We start from the raw sequence: 18,497 nt of genomic DNA on the forward strand, positions 1-18,497 counted from the left end.
CACGATTATCCCTGTAAAGAATGTTTCAAGGTACTCATGAAAACGTTTTCGTTTTGAAATAAACGGCCAATCAAACTTTAAGCATATCTAAATTCCGGGAAGCAAAAGCTTTTCACACAAATAGAGTGATTATTTCGATGATAATTAATGACTGAAACCAGGCGAAAATGTTCCAATGAAGTTATGAATTTAGTCCAATATTCCACTGGAAATTATAAGGGGAAGGATGATAATTGAGAATTTGAGCTCTCATACGGCTTAAAGTCGCTCAATAAAAATTGGAACTCATGCAAAAAGTGGTAGCGGAATTTCTAATTTGGATACAGTTTCATCAAAACTTATTTTCCGACAAACGGAATCAACGCGGGTAACTTAATAACTGATGGAAGAAAAAATTCTCTATGAAACGCAGGGGCTCATCAGTTCTATTAAAAATATAGGATGCTGCTGGCCTACAAAGGTAGAAGTCGAATTACAAGAAGCCATCGGAGTGCCATGTACACGATGCCCCAGATCCAGAGCCGTCTGCACAGATACACCCAGACGAGTTGAAATTAGCACGTAAGAAACACGAAAGATTCATATTAGCGAGAGAATTATTGAGGAGGGAAAGAACCGGGACAAGTAAGTAATAAGAAACGGTAAGTTTTGGACTGCGCCACCGGACGAAATACGAAGCAACAGATAAATGACCTCGTTTGGAAATCTAGTGATTCCGCGGTGGAAACGATTCCGAATATCCACACTTCAAAGGAAGGAAAATTCTCCGAATCTATTTGGGTCGCAATGCACTCGTGCCTCGATGCCTCGGACAAAAAAATCTGCAGTGCTGTGCGTTTTATATTTGGAAGGGACATTCGCATGGCGCGCAAATACCACGAAACAGCACCGAGTACGTCATTCACTCATTTCCACAAACTATCCATAAAAATAAATCATCCGATTAGCCCAGTTACATTTATTATTGGCAAGTTGCCCATTACGGGTTTTTGGTATGAGAAAATTCGCATGACCCGAAATTGTTTTCTGATTGAGGTCAGCTAATACCAACGAAAATATGTGGGCTAATGCTACAGATGATCAAAATTGAACTGTAAATATTTCATAGGCTTTTTTCAACGATTCTTTTCAACTTGACATCTCTTTTCACAGCGTGAAACTTGACAATTAACAGTAACAAAAATATTATAAACCATTTTGATTTATTGATTTTTGATTTAAAATGATTCCCTCAATTGATATTCACAGTGCAATAGTGAATTAAGCACGTAAAAAGTGTTTTCGAGACAATTTTTTAATGCCATTTGGAATAAAGATCCGAAATACACATTGTGTGTGGTGTAAACTTATTAAATAATACTAGCGTTGCCTTTAAATAACTTTTATGGCATTTAATTTTCGTTTTATTCATCTACAAGGTATTTTCCTTAGAAATCATAAAAAAATTGGAAAATAGTCTATATTATAGCATATACTAGGAATATTATCTGTACAATAATGAACTAGGACTTCACAATGAGAAAAATATTTCCAACTCTTGACACATGGGTCAGATAAATGTTTTTCTGCGTTAAAGGATTCAAATAAATACGAACGATACAAAAGAATCCCTTAACATAATAACAATTAAGAATGAACAGGGAGAGATTTCACCAGCAAATTCCAATAGATTATCATCAAATTTGAGCCATCGAATTGTAATTCTGATGCAAACAAACCTTTTCATGAATCACCTATTGTCCTCCACCAATTTAAGTTAATGGAATTGCGACCCATAAAGCCCACGACATCTTTTGTCGAACTAATGCCCGTACCTGACTAATTAATGAGTGAAAAAATTGAGAGACATGCATTGATTTACAATTTTTATGAGATCACCTCGATGATTTCACGACAGAATGACAACATGGAATTTATGGTTCTCATTAGCATTATCTGCAACAGTTGCAGAAGGTAATTTTGACGCAAAATGTGATTTGTTCGAGATTTTGGGGTCATAATCGCATTAAGGGTGCTTCGGATTAGCACTGGCATGGGGCAGGGATGATGAAAGCTATCAATGAAGCGAAAGAAAAGGGTTTAAAGATGGGATAATAACGTTCGCCAGCGAGTGAGTGGGCATGAATCACACGGCGAATGCACACTGGAGCGAGGAGATGATGTTCGTTCCTTGCACCATATAATTAACAGAACTCTCGCTGATAACGGAACAAATAAACAAGGGCCATTTTAATTGCCTCACCGCAACTGATCGATTCAATTAATCGAACATCTAGTGGGAGTACATAAGGAATCAACGGGGATCGGTTCGCGCAAATATTACGTCCACCGTTGGTCGCGACGAGTGGTGAATCTGGTCAGCTCCCTAAATGGAAGGGGAGGCGATAAAAAAACTTCAGCCATCGACGAAACTTCAACCCTCATTAAACATTCATCACAGTGACACTCCGATCCGTTAGTAATCGGAAATGCTTTGTTACCGTACAGGGGATGAAAACAGAGACAGGTTCATTTCTGACATTTGGTTTCACGCTTGGTGGATATTGAGTGTATAATTTCATGACAATACCCCAAAAGTATCAGCAACAACAATACCGAATTAAAGTTAGAGACAAAAAGTTACTATTCGTTCCTTGAAGATACAGAAAGGAGGTTTTTCATTTGAATTTTTGAACTATTACTTTTATGCCAACTACATGCTTTGAAAATGAGTAACTTATTCTGCTGAAAAATATAGGTAAAAGCTCAATATAAGGTGATAATGGTATAGGTAATCGTAATCCAACAAATTTTAAGTAAGATTTCTTAAACGCACAATTATTTGTACATATTACTCATTGCAACATTCACCACGCTAAAAAATACACTTGAGAGGCACACATTCCTGCGTTTACCAATAACATTTAAAAAATAATTTTATGAATATAGCAAAAAAGTAATCTTGTATATGTAATCAAAAGCAGTTCTATAACGCATTCACAAATGCATACTTTGCACACAATATGTACTCGATATGTTTTCAAACAAAGATATGAGCTGGTAGATGCAGAGCAATGGCACGCATTGTATTCAGTGGTAATATTTTATTTGGATTTATAACGCTGCCACGTGATAAAAATTTCTCAACGATGTATTTCTTCAATAAATGCAACGTATTTTATAATTCTTTCACGAATATCGTGACGGTTGCATAGAAAAGAAAGAAAAAGATATTGGTTCCCCGGAATAATGCGCATACTGCACACAATATGCGGCGGTTGGCAAAGCTAAACGTGTCTGAGGATAATGAATAATTCAAGAATTACAGAAAATATACGCTCGTTTTTTGTGTGATAGTTAACCTATATCGGATAACCAATATAATGCTATTGCCAAATATTTTGTCAATTTGAGCCTAGATAGATACTAATATATGTAAATGAGTTATAAAGAAATAATCAAAGAAGTTAAAACTAGGAAAAAAATACCTAGGAAATTACCTAATTCGTTGCCATTGAAATATCGTTGCCAACAAGTATACGAAAAAAATCAATTCGTTCACTCTGCTTAAATTGAAATACGTTGAAACATTATCCCGGTGGCGAAAACGTGCGTATCTGGATTTGCAACACGTTCCGCTTTCTGAAATTCGAACGTAAAAATAAATTAACTGGTAGGTATATTTTTTTCGTTCCGGTTATGATTCACGGCCGTTCAATGGAAAATGACAAAACCATTAGTTCCCCAATGCCATCCATCCATCCCCGTATTCCATCACCTCTCGCACGCCCATCGAGAATAACCGGCCGTCTCGTCTGACGTACCGACACCACCAGTGGCATAAAACTCGAAACAATTCCCGATTCCAAACGAGAGACGGGTGTGAAATTAGGTAACGCTTCAAAACGTTTGCATGAAGCCATACGAGATAACCGTGCCTCATGAGCAAATTACAGTGGGCGGAGGAGAAATGAATGCGGCCCGTCATATACCCTCCCATCAACTTCGAGGGACGGACAGAAAGGAAATTAGCATTCGAATAAGGTCGACGATGATGATAATCGATTCTCGTATGCCAAAGTGATCACCAGGTTGGATTCAATTACCCTAATTAGAGTACTGAGTTACTCCGGGAGTGGTAAACATAATGGAAAGGGACCATAAATTCGAGAAGATTTTTCGTGATGAAAAGATTTCAGTGCTGAAGAAATAAAAGGGGGATGATTATTGGTGATTTATGATGCACATCGTAAAAGTTTTTAATATTAACTTACGCGAGGACTGGTCCTGTGTCCTAATGTAATGGAGCGGGTCTAAGTTTCGATAACTTCTCGGGGCATGAAGAGTATAGTGAAGAGTTATCGAAGCAATCCCAAAAGCTATCTAATTTAGTGGCAATTTATTGAGCCTTACGTATTATGCAATGTAAAAAATATAGCTCTTAAGACGTCTAATTTATTCATACGCAAAGTAAATGTTCAACTTGATATAGAATCCATTCCGCTATTTGGATAAATTTGAGTGTGTAGTTCACCATTATTCTGTGATATTTAGAAAATGAAGAAAGAAGAAGATAAATACAACGGAGGCTGGTAATGGCTGCGGAGGAATATAGAAAAAGATAAAATCGAGTGACGTAGAGAGTCCTTTTCTCTTACTGCTTAGTCTATTCAGCATCACTGTTTTAATAGTATGGCCATGATTATAAGGAAATGGTGTATTAACGTTTGTTGAATTTGAAAGTATAATCCTTTGTGAAGTCATGTCTTTCAGAGATACAGGGTACAAGGGTAAGTTCGTATCCCTGGAACTCCTTGCACCACGAGGATTATTGTTGCAAACATGGAAACTCTTCAACTTGGATTTGCAACCGAGGCCTTTCCGTAAGAAATCTGATATTTTACATACCGAGACACGAAACTCTCAACATAAGTCAAGGGTGGTGGAAATTTCGCAAATATCTCGTTAAGTTTTTTATCTTTTTTTTTGCTTAATCTGACAATTCTATCCCTGGTGCGTTTTATCCCTGAAATCAAAAAAGACGTAATACAGTTTTTAAGTTTTTTTTGGGACCAGGCAAGCAGAATTTTACACAAAAGCATCATGATCGGAGTAGCGGAAAACCCGTCCCGGCAGGAATCGAATCCGTGATCAAAGGATTATTGGTAGAGGACTTAAATCCGCTGGCGCCGCCGCCACGAAATAGAAGAAATTCTAATGTTAAACTTTTCAAACCGCCCCTCAAAGTTTATATCGTGACACTAGTTCACTCGTGGCCACCAAAGTAATCGCGAACCGAGAGAAATCTTTGGTTAACTAATCTATTTCGGGCGTGAAGCGACGTACAACGGAATTGGTTCCCCCCTACGAGTTTATTAGGGGCGGTTTCCGTCCCACCACTCAATTGGGAGACCTTTTCTCCCTCTCTCCGGTTACAAACCGCAAATACGGACCCCGTAGGAGGCCGGGCGGGAGGATCCTTTAATTAAGGGTCCGCTGCTCGGGAATCGCGGCGATACTTGACGCACCAAGTCCCCTCGGCGGGCTTCACACGATGTGGAGATCTGTAGATAGCGAAAGATGGGAGAAAGGAAAACATTTATTCGTGTTGGCGTTATCGCATCCCATTCCTATGGGGTGTTGCCCAGGTGAACATTTAAGGCAGCTTCATGGGTTCAAATTAGTTCCTGGGAAAGCCGACCTTAGAATTCGATGGCGTCCGAAGCTAATTTTTATGGTGCGCGGCGGCGGACTCAGTGTTGGGAATCGCTCACTGCCGACTTCAACATGACCTTAAAATGTTCGAAATTCCATGGAGGAAAAATCATTCGCCTTGAAAGGGATTTTAACCCGTATCCCTCGATTTCCGGTCGAGTGCTTTCAGTTGTTAAGGTATCGAGACGTCAAAAAACGAAGTGGAAATTTTGAATCCCGGTAAAGGCGAATAATTTTTCCTCTGGAATTTCGTACGTTCGGGCATTGTGGGTAACTCAATAAATTTATCATCGTTGCTAGTCCTGGTATACTAGAGTTGACCTTACATCCTTAATGAGAGAACAATTGAGATTAAATTTCGAATGTATGCCTTTTGAATTTGAACAAGCTTCTATTTTTTGCCGATTATTTCGTATTTTTTAGCATCTTACTTTCCCTATTGTATTTCAAAATTCATAAATATTTAGCTATACGTAAATCTTGAAAATTGATGATGCGCAAGTTTTTATCTTATGTGGATGTTAATTGACTTTCGTAAAATAAAACTAATACCAATCGTAGTCCAAACTTGAGATATACCGAGCATTATACCCCAAATTTGGATTCTGCCCGAGTAATTTGCTCATTGGTACGTCGACTAGGAAATATAACTAAAAATAATAATTTTCCTTCGAAGAAAACGACTTAATTTAACCACTTTCATCATTAGAGTCAAGCGAAACTAGGTCTAAAAACGGTATATTAATTGAAAAAAAGACCTTTCGAAGCGTTAGCCTAACACCTTAGTGACCTAAGAATATTCAAGGCGGAAGTATAGAGCTTCATAATCTCCTTCGAACCACACTCGAGTATCACGCGCATTCTGACGGAGTATACGAGCTCTAGCCTCGCTAATTAGAACAACCTTCGGAAAGCAGCGGAAAGTGGGGAAGTCTAACGACACCTGGGATCATTCGCTCGCACCATTACCGACGGCTGTGTAGGTAGAAATACTTAGCCTCAAATAGGGAATATTGGAATGGAGGGGAAGGCATTAGCCTACTTTTAACCAGAGACACCTGTGTGTCTGCAGCATTTAACTTCATCCAATGATCGGAGAACTGCAACTATTCAGCTCTGAAAGGGATGCCAATACAAGGCCACCCTCTATCATATCAAAAGTTGGGTTGCGGTAGTTCCTCTCCTCAATTACTTGTACAAGCAGATTTAATTGTTTTCTCATCCCAGCCCTAGGAAATTATCTGCGTATTATGAGGGAGAAAACAATGTGCAAGATAATTTGTACGAATTCTGAGGTAGAAGAGAGGATGGAGTGCAAAGCGGCATAATACTAGGGAAAAACGGCAAAAGAATGTCAACCAGTAACTCCCATCCCATTAAAAGAGACTTTAAAGCGCACTCTCCACAACAACCATCAAGACTAGGATTCATATGGTGAACAATTTGAAGATGGTAACCGGCCCTCTGGTTAATTTTTATCAATGATGGAAGGAAGGAAGAATGGATAATTCCAAGAAACGTCAGATTTTCCTGGCTCTCGATGATGTAAGGTCATAACTTCAAATTCCATGCGGAATATGAGGTAATGAGCTTGAATTACTCTCCGCATGACCATCATGACATAGAGAAAACAAAGAATATATCCATCCGAATCGAACCCGGGGCATAGGGATAATAAGCCAGTATTGCTATCAATTGTCCCCACATTAACTACCAGGATCATTCAACCCTTCCCCATAAAGGGCCCATAATGAAGGAAAGCAGGGATGGTTTTACAACCATTTACCACCACCGAGGGTGATGACTCGACGATTAGTCATTTGTACCTCAAGCCTTTGACCATCCCACAATTTTTTTCCTAGGGGAAGCGGAATTTCAATGCTACCGCAGCATGATGACTTGTAGGTTTGTGGTATAACATGACGGCTCGCCCACCGTTCACATTCGTAGCCGGGCCATTATAGAAAACATATGCTGAAGAATCCTTGTGGAGGAGAGAGGGATTGAAGGAGGAATAATGTACAGGATGGTCGCTTAGCCCCATCCCTCAGAAAACCCCTTTTGTTCCACCCTTACTTGCAGGTTTTCGAACACCATGGGCGGGGGGGATAAAAGGGAGGAGGAAGTGTCCGGAGAGAAGGGTCCCGGAAAACCATAACCAAAACGTACTTCGGGAGTGGAGCTCGGCCTTAACAATACACATCATTCCGATAGGACCTCTTATTTTGCCTATTTCTCAACGTTTTACTCATCCACATCTTACCGCATTCTTTCTAGACTCTCAGCTTACATAGAGCTGATCATTGTCAACATTTACCGTAATTTTCAATGAAAACATTTATGTAAGTTTTTTCTCGGAGGAAAATTTTCCACATAAAAAATACATGTAAATGCTAAATATGGTGCATTCTATGTACACCTACCCTGTGAGTTCCTGGGAGAGAGCGTTAGTTGAAAAAAATTAATCCGTCAACACACACGACAGAACGCGGCAAATGAGCTTGACGGAAGTCTCCTCTTATGGAACTTCTAATTAGAATAGAAGATAGCGTGATTTTTGCAGACATTACTAAACACGCTCATCTAGTTGAACTACATAGCCAGTTGCCCAAAAATTATGCATTACATTATATGGGGTACCTATATATTCCAAAATATTTAAGTATGTTCTAAAATGTAATATTTGATTGTAAATGGAATAAATTATATATTATATTTCCGTACTATAAATATGAAACTTTTCATTTAAAATTAAGAAAATTTCCACTGGCTCTTATTGCGACGTTTACCATAGCAGAGGAAAAATGTTGATTGCCATTGGAATACAAATTTCATTTCTACATACATCGTTAAGAGACGGGAAAAATATTCCAAAAGGTTAATGATAAAAAATAAACGTGGGCATCTCATGTTACTCCTACCCGAGTTGTTGGCAAATAAATGCGGGAATGGAAATCAAAAGGTACTAGTTGAATTATAACCTCGCCAATGCAAATGCATCGATTCAATTGCACACATTCTGTGTTCCCTCACTTAACATTTTCACATCGGAGAATGATTTCTGAGGAAGCGAAAATTTTTGAGCGATAATTAACAAAAGTATTTCTCTTTATCAGAGCTATCGCGGCACCTTGAACCTTGTGCTAAGAGGCTCATGGGCGCAGCCAAAAATTAAGGTTAGGGGGGGGGGGGTTTAGGCGCAACTAATACTTTGGGGTGTTGGGGTATTGCATACCCGCCAGGGTAAGTGGGCGTTGCGGGGGTTAAATTAATTTTTAAGATTAATCGTTCCAAATGGCGAGTTTTACGGCTTTCTGAGGGATATTTAATTAATCCTAGGACTTTTATATAAGTAATACTAATCCATTAAGTAAAATGGATTAAATTTAAAAATTTCTCTGAGCTCCGGGGGGGTTTTAAAACCAGAAACGCCCTCCTCGCTGCGCCACTGAAGAGGCTGATCTGGAATTCGATGATCTGGAGTTTTTGGACTCATCAGGATGGATTAGAGGGCAAGCAGAGGCAGTGGGACGGGGACTGGAGGCTGTGTTCAGGCCAGCACAAGGTAATAAGGAGTCGGATTGAATACGAAGAGCAGGGGATCGGAAAATGGTTTTCTCTAGAGATATTTATATTCATTCCAATTTCAAACTTTTCAATAAAATATAGACTGGTACTGTTGTCAAATGCACGTAAAATATCAAAGCTAAAACCACATGGGTCACACGTATATAAACGTTTGGCAAGCATGGATTTGCCGCCACAGTTTAAAAATGATTTCTAACGTGACAGTGGTGACCATAAAAAATATTTTTAAACTGTGACGACAAATCCATGTTTGACAAACTATAATGCTCTAGTGACAGACCATTCATTTGATATTAACTTTGATACTTTACCTGCATTTGATGAAGGTACCAAATTGGATTTACGGTAAATGATGAGTAGTCGTCCGGCCACTTTGAAAACCACGCTCCGATCCCACAAAGGCATACATTAGGTCACCCCTTATGCCTTTTTATGCAGCCGCAATGCAGGGTACCCCGCAACACGGGAGCGGCCCGGGACCTACACGGCCGATGACTACGTCAGTCAAAAGCCTGGATCGCGGGATACTTACACTTGCCCAATTCACAGAATTATAGCGGGAAGAGAATTCACAGCGTTTCATAACCTTAGAATTAAACCGAGATTGAAACAATCCCATAAGTTAATCACACAATACTTGAACTACTAATCGGCGCAAAAACGGTAGAGCGCTGAACTTAAAGCAATTCGTATGAAACCTTGCCGAAGCTCTATAGAGTCCTGTAATACATTGTTTTATTAATTGTTTATTCAACTACAACAATAACTCTTTAAACATTATTTACTCGTAAACATTTTGGCACGAATACAAGGATCAAGAACTTTGCTATTTCCACATAATATTTTATTAGCACCGACCATGGTTTCGTTACAGAGTAACATTATCAAGGTGAAGATTTAGGTAAATTGACAGTATATATATATATATAGCAGGAGTCGTTGGTTAGGGGGAAGTAAGGGTTGGGGGTGGAGCTGGGTTTGGCGTCACTGTAGGTGGGGTGGGTGGAGGGGTGGATGAGTAAGGGGGAAAGTGGAGGAGGGGTGTGAGTTCTTGATCCTTGTATTCGTGCTATTATGGATTTCCACCAAGTTACGCCCTCTACGATTAATTATATGTAAACATTTTGGTTATACGGTCGAAATAGTGAGGATGAACACGCGAAAAACTAAGATAACGGCGAAACGGTCGTTTTCTTCATCTCATCACGGTAAAAATATTTAATTGGTGCATTTCATTATATTATTTATAGACAGAACGATATCTTTGCACTACAAATACCTAACTTTTTAAAATTAAATTTTACCCATTTATAAAATTGCCGAAAGGTAAAATTCGATTTCCGAGGTGTAGTAAAGAAATTGATTATCGCAGTCACGTATGCGATGTGTAAAAAAGGGATCTAAAAAACTTTTCATGTAAGGAAATGTTTATATTGTTCCTTCAACAAAAAATAAACCAAACAGACTAAAGTCTCCCTGCGGCAATGAATTCTACCAAAATTACGATTCGTATACTTTCTCACTCTTTCGACCGTAGAAGCTAAACTTTTACTCATAAATAATGCTTAAAGATTTATTATCGTAGTCGAATAAACAAAGAATAAAACGATATATGGCACGGCCCCATGGATCTTCGGCAGAATTTTATACAAATGCTTAAAGTTCAATGTTCCACCTTTTTTGCGCCGGTATTTCAAGTATTGTGTAAATGCTTGTACCATATACTTCGCAATAGGATATGGAGGAGTAAAAAAATAATCGATCGCATAGAAAAGAGTGCGTAGAGCTTGAAGCCTCTGTAGTTACCAAATAATTAAAAACCGTAACAATCTAATAATTTATTAAGTGCAACAACTCATTAAAATATGCGAACAAGAGCTAAATAGAAGATAAAATAATTATTAATGATTAACAAATACCCACGTCAAGAAAATGAAACGGATGGTTTTTTTTAAGGTAACAGGTCTTCGCCAAGAGAATATTATTTAGTAGAGTATTATATTGTATTATAGGGTATTGTTTGAGATTATGAAGATATCGAACTTATGAGGAGTTTCCATTCTTGAAGCTCTTAAGGAAATATAGGTATAACTGCAAATACTCGTTTGCCTTGAGTGTAATAATAGAAGGTTGCCACCTATAAATATTTTTTTTCATTTCCGAAGCGTGGATAAAATTAGCTTTCTTCAAAGCTCAAAAAATTAAACAAATCATCCAAAAATCAGATTTCTGCAAAATATTTTAAGCAGAAATGTCTACTCACTTGCCAACGCAGAATTCCAAATCATATATCTAATCTTATACTGTATTCACTTTTCATTTGCAAAATTAAATTCCCGCATGCATCGAGTTTTTCCTATTTTTCTGTGCTACCAATGCCCTGGTACTTTACGCACTGAGTCATTCAAAGGATGAATGGAGTACACATATTCCCTCATTACTCTTTCCCAAGCACAGGAAGGTAACTCCATCTGCTATGGATGAAGTCTCTTATGCTACTACTCACACTTACTATACTTAGTCATCATGCAAATATTATAATTATCAACGTAAGGCGTAAAGAGGCGCAAAAAATATAAATTAATTATTTTTCACCAAAATATGAAAATATGAAGAAAAGAAAATAGTTTTTTCACTATAAGTTACTAGACCAAATATCCGAGACCCAAACGTTACAGCTTAACGGACGTAACCCTAAGGGACATCACATTTATCCTGGTTCTCTCGTATGTTAGCCGAGGAGTATCCTGGTTCGATAATAATACGAAGGCTCATAATTTAAAGAAGTATTCTTCAGTTATCAAGTTCTAATGGGATCATAGTATAGCTATAGTTCTTGCATCAAGAAGAGGAGCTCAGTCACAAAAAGAATGCACATTTGCAAAAAGAAATTGAACAATTGAATAGCATACACAGTTAATAACTATAGTAAATGAAGCATCAAGCTTTGCTTGATTATAATAAGAATAATCAAGGGGTGAATTAATAAAAGTTCCTTCCTACTTAATGGGCACCACCATAAGTGGGAATCAAACTTCACACCGAGAAATATTTTTACATTCAATAGGTACATCTTAAAATATTATCTCACTTCTCATTATAACATTTTTGTAGCAAAAAATAGAACTTCAGAATGGGTACTCTCCACACTTTTCGTCACCGATTCCTCAAAATTGTACATTTTCCCTCTAAAAAGTTCTTTTCTGGATCTCAATGCCAACAAAAGCCTTTATTTACGCGGTGGAAGGATGCAAATAAAATAAATTCGGATTTGCAAAATTTAGTTTTTCTCTTGATAGCTTCGAAAAAAAAAAACAGTTCCTAAGGTCCTTGCTAGTTAATCCTACAGAAGTTTCTCAGCTACCGGAAGCGCTGTGGCGAGTAGATTGGGGAACGAATATTATGAACGGGAAATTACTTCACAGCTCCTCCTTTCACGCTTACACACCTCCCCTATTATTCAGAGGAATTGTTCCGCGTTATCTAGAATTTTTACTTAATTCGTTTTTAAAACGGTTTCCTTCGTTTTCAAGTTTTTTTTTTAAGGTGTAGGTGACGTTGGACTTTCTAGTCTAGAACTCATGCAATGCTCTCTGATACAAGGATAAATTCTTGTATATTTTAGATTCTACTTTACGTCCTACTCGAAATGTTATGCTTTCGTTACATAGTTTCGAATGATTCACATCGTTACCTTCTCGTACACTGGAATGTCTCTAAAGGAACTGAAGGAAAGTTCAAAAGAGTGCCTATTATAGGCCGGCATGAAGGACATATTTTTTAAAAAAAGAATAAAGGACAAATTTAACTCCCTAAGTCATACAATTTTTCCCGTTTCTCTATAATACCGAATATCAAGCTTTTCACGGCGAAAGATCGGTGAAAGGGTGTGGGGGAATATCTGCACATCTCCTCCCACGCATGCACAGCTAGCTCTCTGATATCCGGAAGAAGGATGCTCGGCTCGCACCCTCCCTCCCTCCCTTCACCGGACTGACCTCCTCTCCTCGACCGGAGACCGCCACAGCATCAGCCGACCTCCTCCTCCCCCGCCTCCCTCCGACGCCCTCCGCCTCCGACGTCGCATCCAGCCTCGCTCTGACGTCGGCGTCGCGACCCGCACCACCGCCCCCACCTCCTCCCCTCCTCGTGGGCGTGGCTCGCGGCGTTGCCACATTTCACACCCGCCGACGATCTCAAATGCCTCCCTTCCCTTCTCTCTTCTTCCTCGTGCTCAGTCTTTTTCGCTTTCCTCGCTGATCTGGGGGGATTTTTGGAGTTTATTTTAAGGGTAGAGAAGAGAGAGATTCCTTCACACGGTAGACCGTTGGTTCGATGACCCCCCCAATAAATCCGAAACCCCCTTTTTTCTTCTAGAGATCAGAGTACATGGAGGCTGGCTCAACACACACGAACCCGCACGCTGTCACACCAGTAAAGCGGCAACTACGCCTCGAGTCATTAAATCCCTCCAGCACTTCGGAATACTCACAAATTTTCCCACTAGGATCTTTGACATAGCTATAGTTGGGATGAATGGTGTCTTCAGTTTTTACATCAATTTTTTGAGAATAAATCCCCAGTTCAAATTACGCCGGTGGGGATGCTGCCTTCCGGCTATTATTTCGGGTTCAGAAAGATGGAGTCCAGAGATCAGCCAGGGAGAGATTTTGATAAAAATATCAAATGATAATATTAACCAAAGTCTCACAAAATCATGGCACACATGTCACCATATCTTATCAATGAACATTATCCCAAATAGGAACTGTGAAGAAGTTTCATAATATATCATCCCCAACCCTCCTCTCGATGGCTCGAGGTGCGAGAAAGAGTCCCGGGAATGACACTGAGATATTCGTCGGAAAGGTGAAAGAGGACACCCCTCTCTTTACAAGGAAAAAGATGACCGTTTTTACCAGAGTCTCTGATCCTCGTGCCCGTTCTAAAAAACATCCACCCACAGGCGGCCGTCCCACATCCCAACGGGAGAGACACCTCACTCCTCCTCCCGCCCGCTTGAATCGATAATTAACTCCCCTCCGCCCCTTTACACCCCTTACCCTCCGACACCCCTGGCGGCCCTCTCCACTCCGTTTTCAGCCTATCCCCACCCACGCACTCCCTTCAAAAACTTGTCCTCCTCCACACCTCTACCACTGGCTCGATCTCCCGGAAAAAATCAACCCTCTCTCTCTATACATATATATGTGTGTATATCAGCCTTCCCCGTCACTCTCCGGCAACACACAAATAACCCCCGGAGCACACGGAGGCAGAAAACCTCACTTTCACTCCTCCGGGAGAGAAGAAGAATCCGATGCACTCCCGGCGCTCTTTCTCTACCGCCTCCTCTCTTCCGGGGTCTTTCCCAGACTCCGCTCCACCGAACAGCACTCACTGGAGCAGACACTAGCACTTTAAAATGTCCACGCTGGACGTGAAATTTCTTGAGGGCACAGGAGATGATCTTTGCCTACAGAGCATGTCCAAGAGAGATACCAGTCCCTAGCCAGGCTGAGATGCCTTATCTCTTGATACAGGCGAAGATATGCACGGGCGTGGTAAAGCTGTTGGGTTCACTCGATATAGGTTTTCTCTTTGTCTACGGGAGAAATTCGATCAATCGAGGGTACACTGGGGTCTTCTCACAGGAATATAGTTGGAGGTCTTCCAAAGAGCTGAGGGCAGATGATAAGCCAAATCCCGTGATATGTAAAACGGTACGATCAAGATGCCGGATTTTCTAAATATAGGCAAGGATGTAACTCCGTTTATGGCGTATAGGCAATTATTGATGAGATACTGGATACACTGCATGCAGAAGAAGACCACGAGTAAATCTAATAGCATAGAGAGGTAAAGTTCATGGATTCCCTCGATGTAGGAATGGATTTGCTATTAGCGTTGATTTGTTGATATCCCTTTCAAGTTGTGTTAATGGGTGGCGATCTCAAGGATGTGTTTACAGTCGTAGATGATCTTGAATAATGTGGAGCCGCTATTCAGCCACCTCCCGGAGGAGGCACCGGTCGGAGTTGCTGCCGGCTGGACCAGACACCGCCTCCCTTTCTAGCTCCCATCCTCACTCCTGCCCCCGCATCGCCGCCTCCTCACGCACACACGCCCCCAAAGGGACCGCCCCCGCGAACACACGACGGGTCACGACCGTCACACCGCGGCAAAACGGATCGGGGGAACGTCCGCCAAATGTGAGAAGAGGAGATACAACCGCTCCTCCCGGGGACTTCCTGCTCCGCGCCCCGGCGAGAAGGCACTGAACGTTCCCACTGCCGATAGCGGACCGTCTTCCGGAACGGAACAAACGGACCGGTCCAACTCCAGGAACGAGAATTATGACTCTCCGGAACGGAATGGAATGAAACACAGTTCGTAAATAGTTTTCACCACATCTCCGGTACCAGAAAAACAACCAACGACACTAATCGTATCCTCTATAGGGTGGAACACTTCCCAACACACCTCCCTTAAGTGAACTGAGCAACTATGCTGACAGCGAGGAATAGAACTTCACTCCTACTTGGCTGGAACGGATCGAAACGTTGCTCAGGACCGGCGTGGAACGTAACCCAGAGCAAAATAGGGCTTATCTCGGGTATACGCGGAATGCTGTAGCATCACTTCGGCCCGAATTTGGAAAGCGGACCAGCGCGGGCGCGAGACCCGGGGAATGGCGGGAGAGAGAGGCAGTATTTCCCGCAAAAGCAGTCACGCCGCAATCGCAACACGTTCGTTCCGGGTCTCCCTCCGTGCGACGGGCCGTCTGTGCGAAAGCTTCGCCGAACCCCTCCCTCTCCAACAGAGCCGCAGCGATGGGGGATGGGATACGCCCCCCTTCCCAGCAAGGGGCCCCCCTCTTTGCGCGGCCTTTACAAACCCCTCCGACCCCTTACTCTGATCCCACTACATATTATGCACAGGGAGAAATACCCTACTCCTCTTTCCCTCTCTCCAAATCCCTGGCGCGCGATACCCACAACCCTAGTCCCCTTCTTTCTCTCCCCCCTTCTCTCTCCCGATGCCCTTTTGAGGGGGGGTAGGGGAAGGATAAATTCAAGGGAGCTGGGAAGGGGGAGCGGGGCGGGAGGTGCGGGAGACGTCTGCGCGAAGAGAACGCCAACTCCGGCGCTCTCTCTTCCGGGAATGAAAAGCCGAGGCGGATTTAAGTTCGTAGCGGGGACAACTTCACTTGTACACAGGGGCGTAGCGTAGATTTGCGCCTATCGGGTCAAATTTTACGTCTCTCTACACAACAAAACAATATATTGTCATAGAGATACAAGTTTTTCATCGTCATTCTAAGTCAGCAGTCGTAAAATTGGTTTGCCGCAATTAAATTTTGCTCTCCCTAATGCTCACCTTTTCATAGTGACATATTTCTTCTCTTTTACATCCTTAATAACCTGTACTATTTGACTCATTCCGGGTTGTCCATTTAAAAGTTATAACGCAGATTTGAATGAGAAATTGAAGAAGTTTATTAAATTCTATTTACAACGAAAATAAATAACCACCTTAAAAGCTGATCAAAATCTCTCATTGAAAGGGGAATGTAGATGAAAAGGATATTTTTTCGCAAATAAGATAGTTGTTTGCTTTCGGGTTGAATGGGAACGATGGGATATGATATAATGATAAAATCAATTCAAAGAGAAAAAGTCAATTTAATGAAAAATTAGCCACTTACGAAAGACGTTTCCGAAAAAAGTTACTTCCCGTGATTCTTTTCCCCATTTTTCCATGAGTTTTACTAGCTATAAAAATTCGAAGCTATAAAATATATTTAATAAGTTAGCAATAAAAATTCGAAGAGGATAATAAACGAAAAATAGTCATTCATGTCATCGAGCTAGTTCAATTTTTTTATTATTTTTATTCATTCATTTCCACACCACCGAAAAAAGTGCTAATTAACCTTTCCATCCTGGTTTTGATAAAATGTAACAATTAAACGTACTAGAGCACCCATGCCCTGGAAAAGAAAAACCCACCCAGACGGGAATCGAACCCGTGACTTCGGTTTGGTTGGCGAGGACTTAACCCCACCACCGCCGAGGCCGGCAATTCTAACAAATAAAAAAAAATTATAACAAAACCGACAAATAAATGGAATAATGCTTCAACCCACGCTATATTCATTCCGAGGAAAACTTAAAAATTGTGGCATTGCATGGGCTATACCCGAGCAAATGAGGGATACTGTAGGGAGAGGGGAAGGATATTAGACAAAGGGGAGGGAATAGTGAAGGCGGTGAGGGAGGGAGTAAATGAGTGGGCCATCGTTCTTTACCTCCTCCCCTCTCTCATGTCCGGAGGCTAGTTCGCCGCGCCACCGCCACTGCCACGGGAAATAGCCCGAGATCATCCCCCCTCTCCCTTGGCACCCCCCTCCACAAACCTCCATCCAAGAACACTTCTCTGCCACATTCTTTTCCTCACTTCATCGTCTTACTCCTTTCACTCAGTATAGTTATGTACACCAATGCAATGCTCATGCTATTTATAAACGAGCGTTGACCCATGGGATGTGGAAGTACCCTAAATGAGAAATACTATTATTTACCTAAAGTCATTGAACACTAAAGTGTATTTTTTCGGCTTAGACGAGGCATTAACAAGAAAAAGACAACAAATAGACCAATGATTGACTTAAAAAGCGCCATTTTCCTACTTTATTCGGTATAAAATGCGAGCGAATGACAGGAGATTCTTAAAACATCTGTGCTGCTCTCTCATCGCAGCATTCAAGGGATTATCCAATCACGGGTTATGGTTGTCTTTTAAGCCATAAATGGGTATTTATGAGTTTTGATCTTTCATAACCATAAATTTGTATTCAACAGGGTGAGTTAATCCCCAAATTAAAGTTAATTACGCTAAAATTTACCTTACGTTTAAACTCAATCACTTTCCCGAAAAAGTTATTATGTGCTAATACCATAGGTAAAGAATTAACGATTACGCGTGTAAAAAATAAAGCTTCTCCACTGCGTATCAAACAGAATTTAATGTATACCATAGAGCATTGGAAAGCATTAGAAATGACATTGGCCATCACGCAATGCAACTATGGGAAAAATGTGATGTTAAAGGTTTAAAAATAAGAAATATTAAGTAAAAAGAACATTTTGTCGTATTAGAACACTTTTTATCAGGTGAAAATATACGATGTATGAAAACCTCAGGTGGTTGAA

General features: G+C 40.7%; 1 protein-coding gene across 5 annotated transcripts in view; it reads right to left on the reverse strand.

Moving 5' to 3' along the window:
* LOC124157604 (protein turtle-like) overlaps positions 1 to 18,497 on the reverse strand; it is an 837,486-nt gene that overhangs the window by 105,507 nt on the left and 713,482 nt on the right. The window contains exon 1 of one of the 5 annotated variants that reach the window (XM_046532464.1): positions 13,281 to 13,379. The exons of the other annotated variants lie outside the window; for them this stretch is intronic. The gene's annotated coding sequence lies outside the window, so the exon portion shown is untranslated. Of the gene's footprint in view, positions 1 to 13,280; positions 13,380 to 18,497 lie in introns of those variants that run through there. 5 annotated transcript variants of the gene reach the window in all.

This window comes from Ischnura elegans, chromosome 4 (assembly GCF_921293095.1).
Source record: "Ischnura elegans chromosome 4, ioIscEleg1.1, whole genome shotgun sequence".
NCBI classification, from domain to species: domain Eukaryota; kingdom Metazoa; phylum Arthropoda; class Insecta; order Odonata; family Coenagrionidae; genus Ischnura; species Ischnura elegans.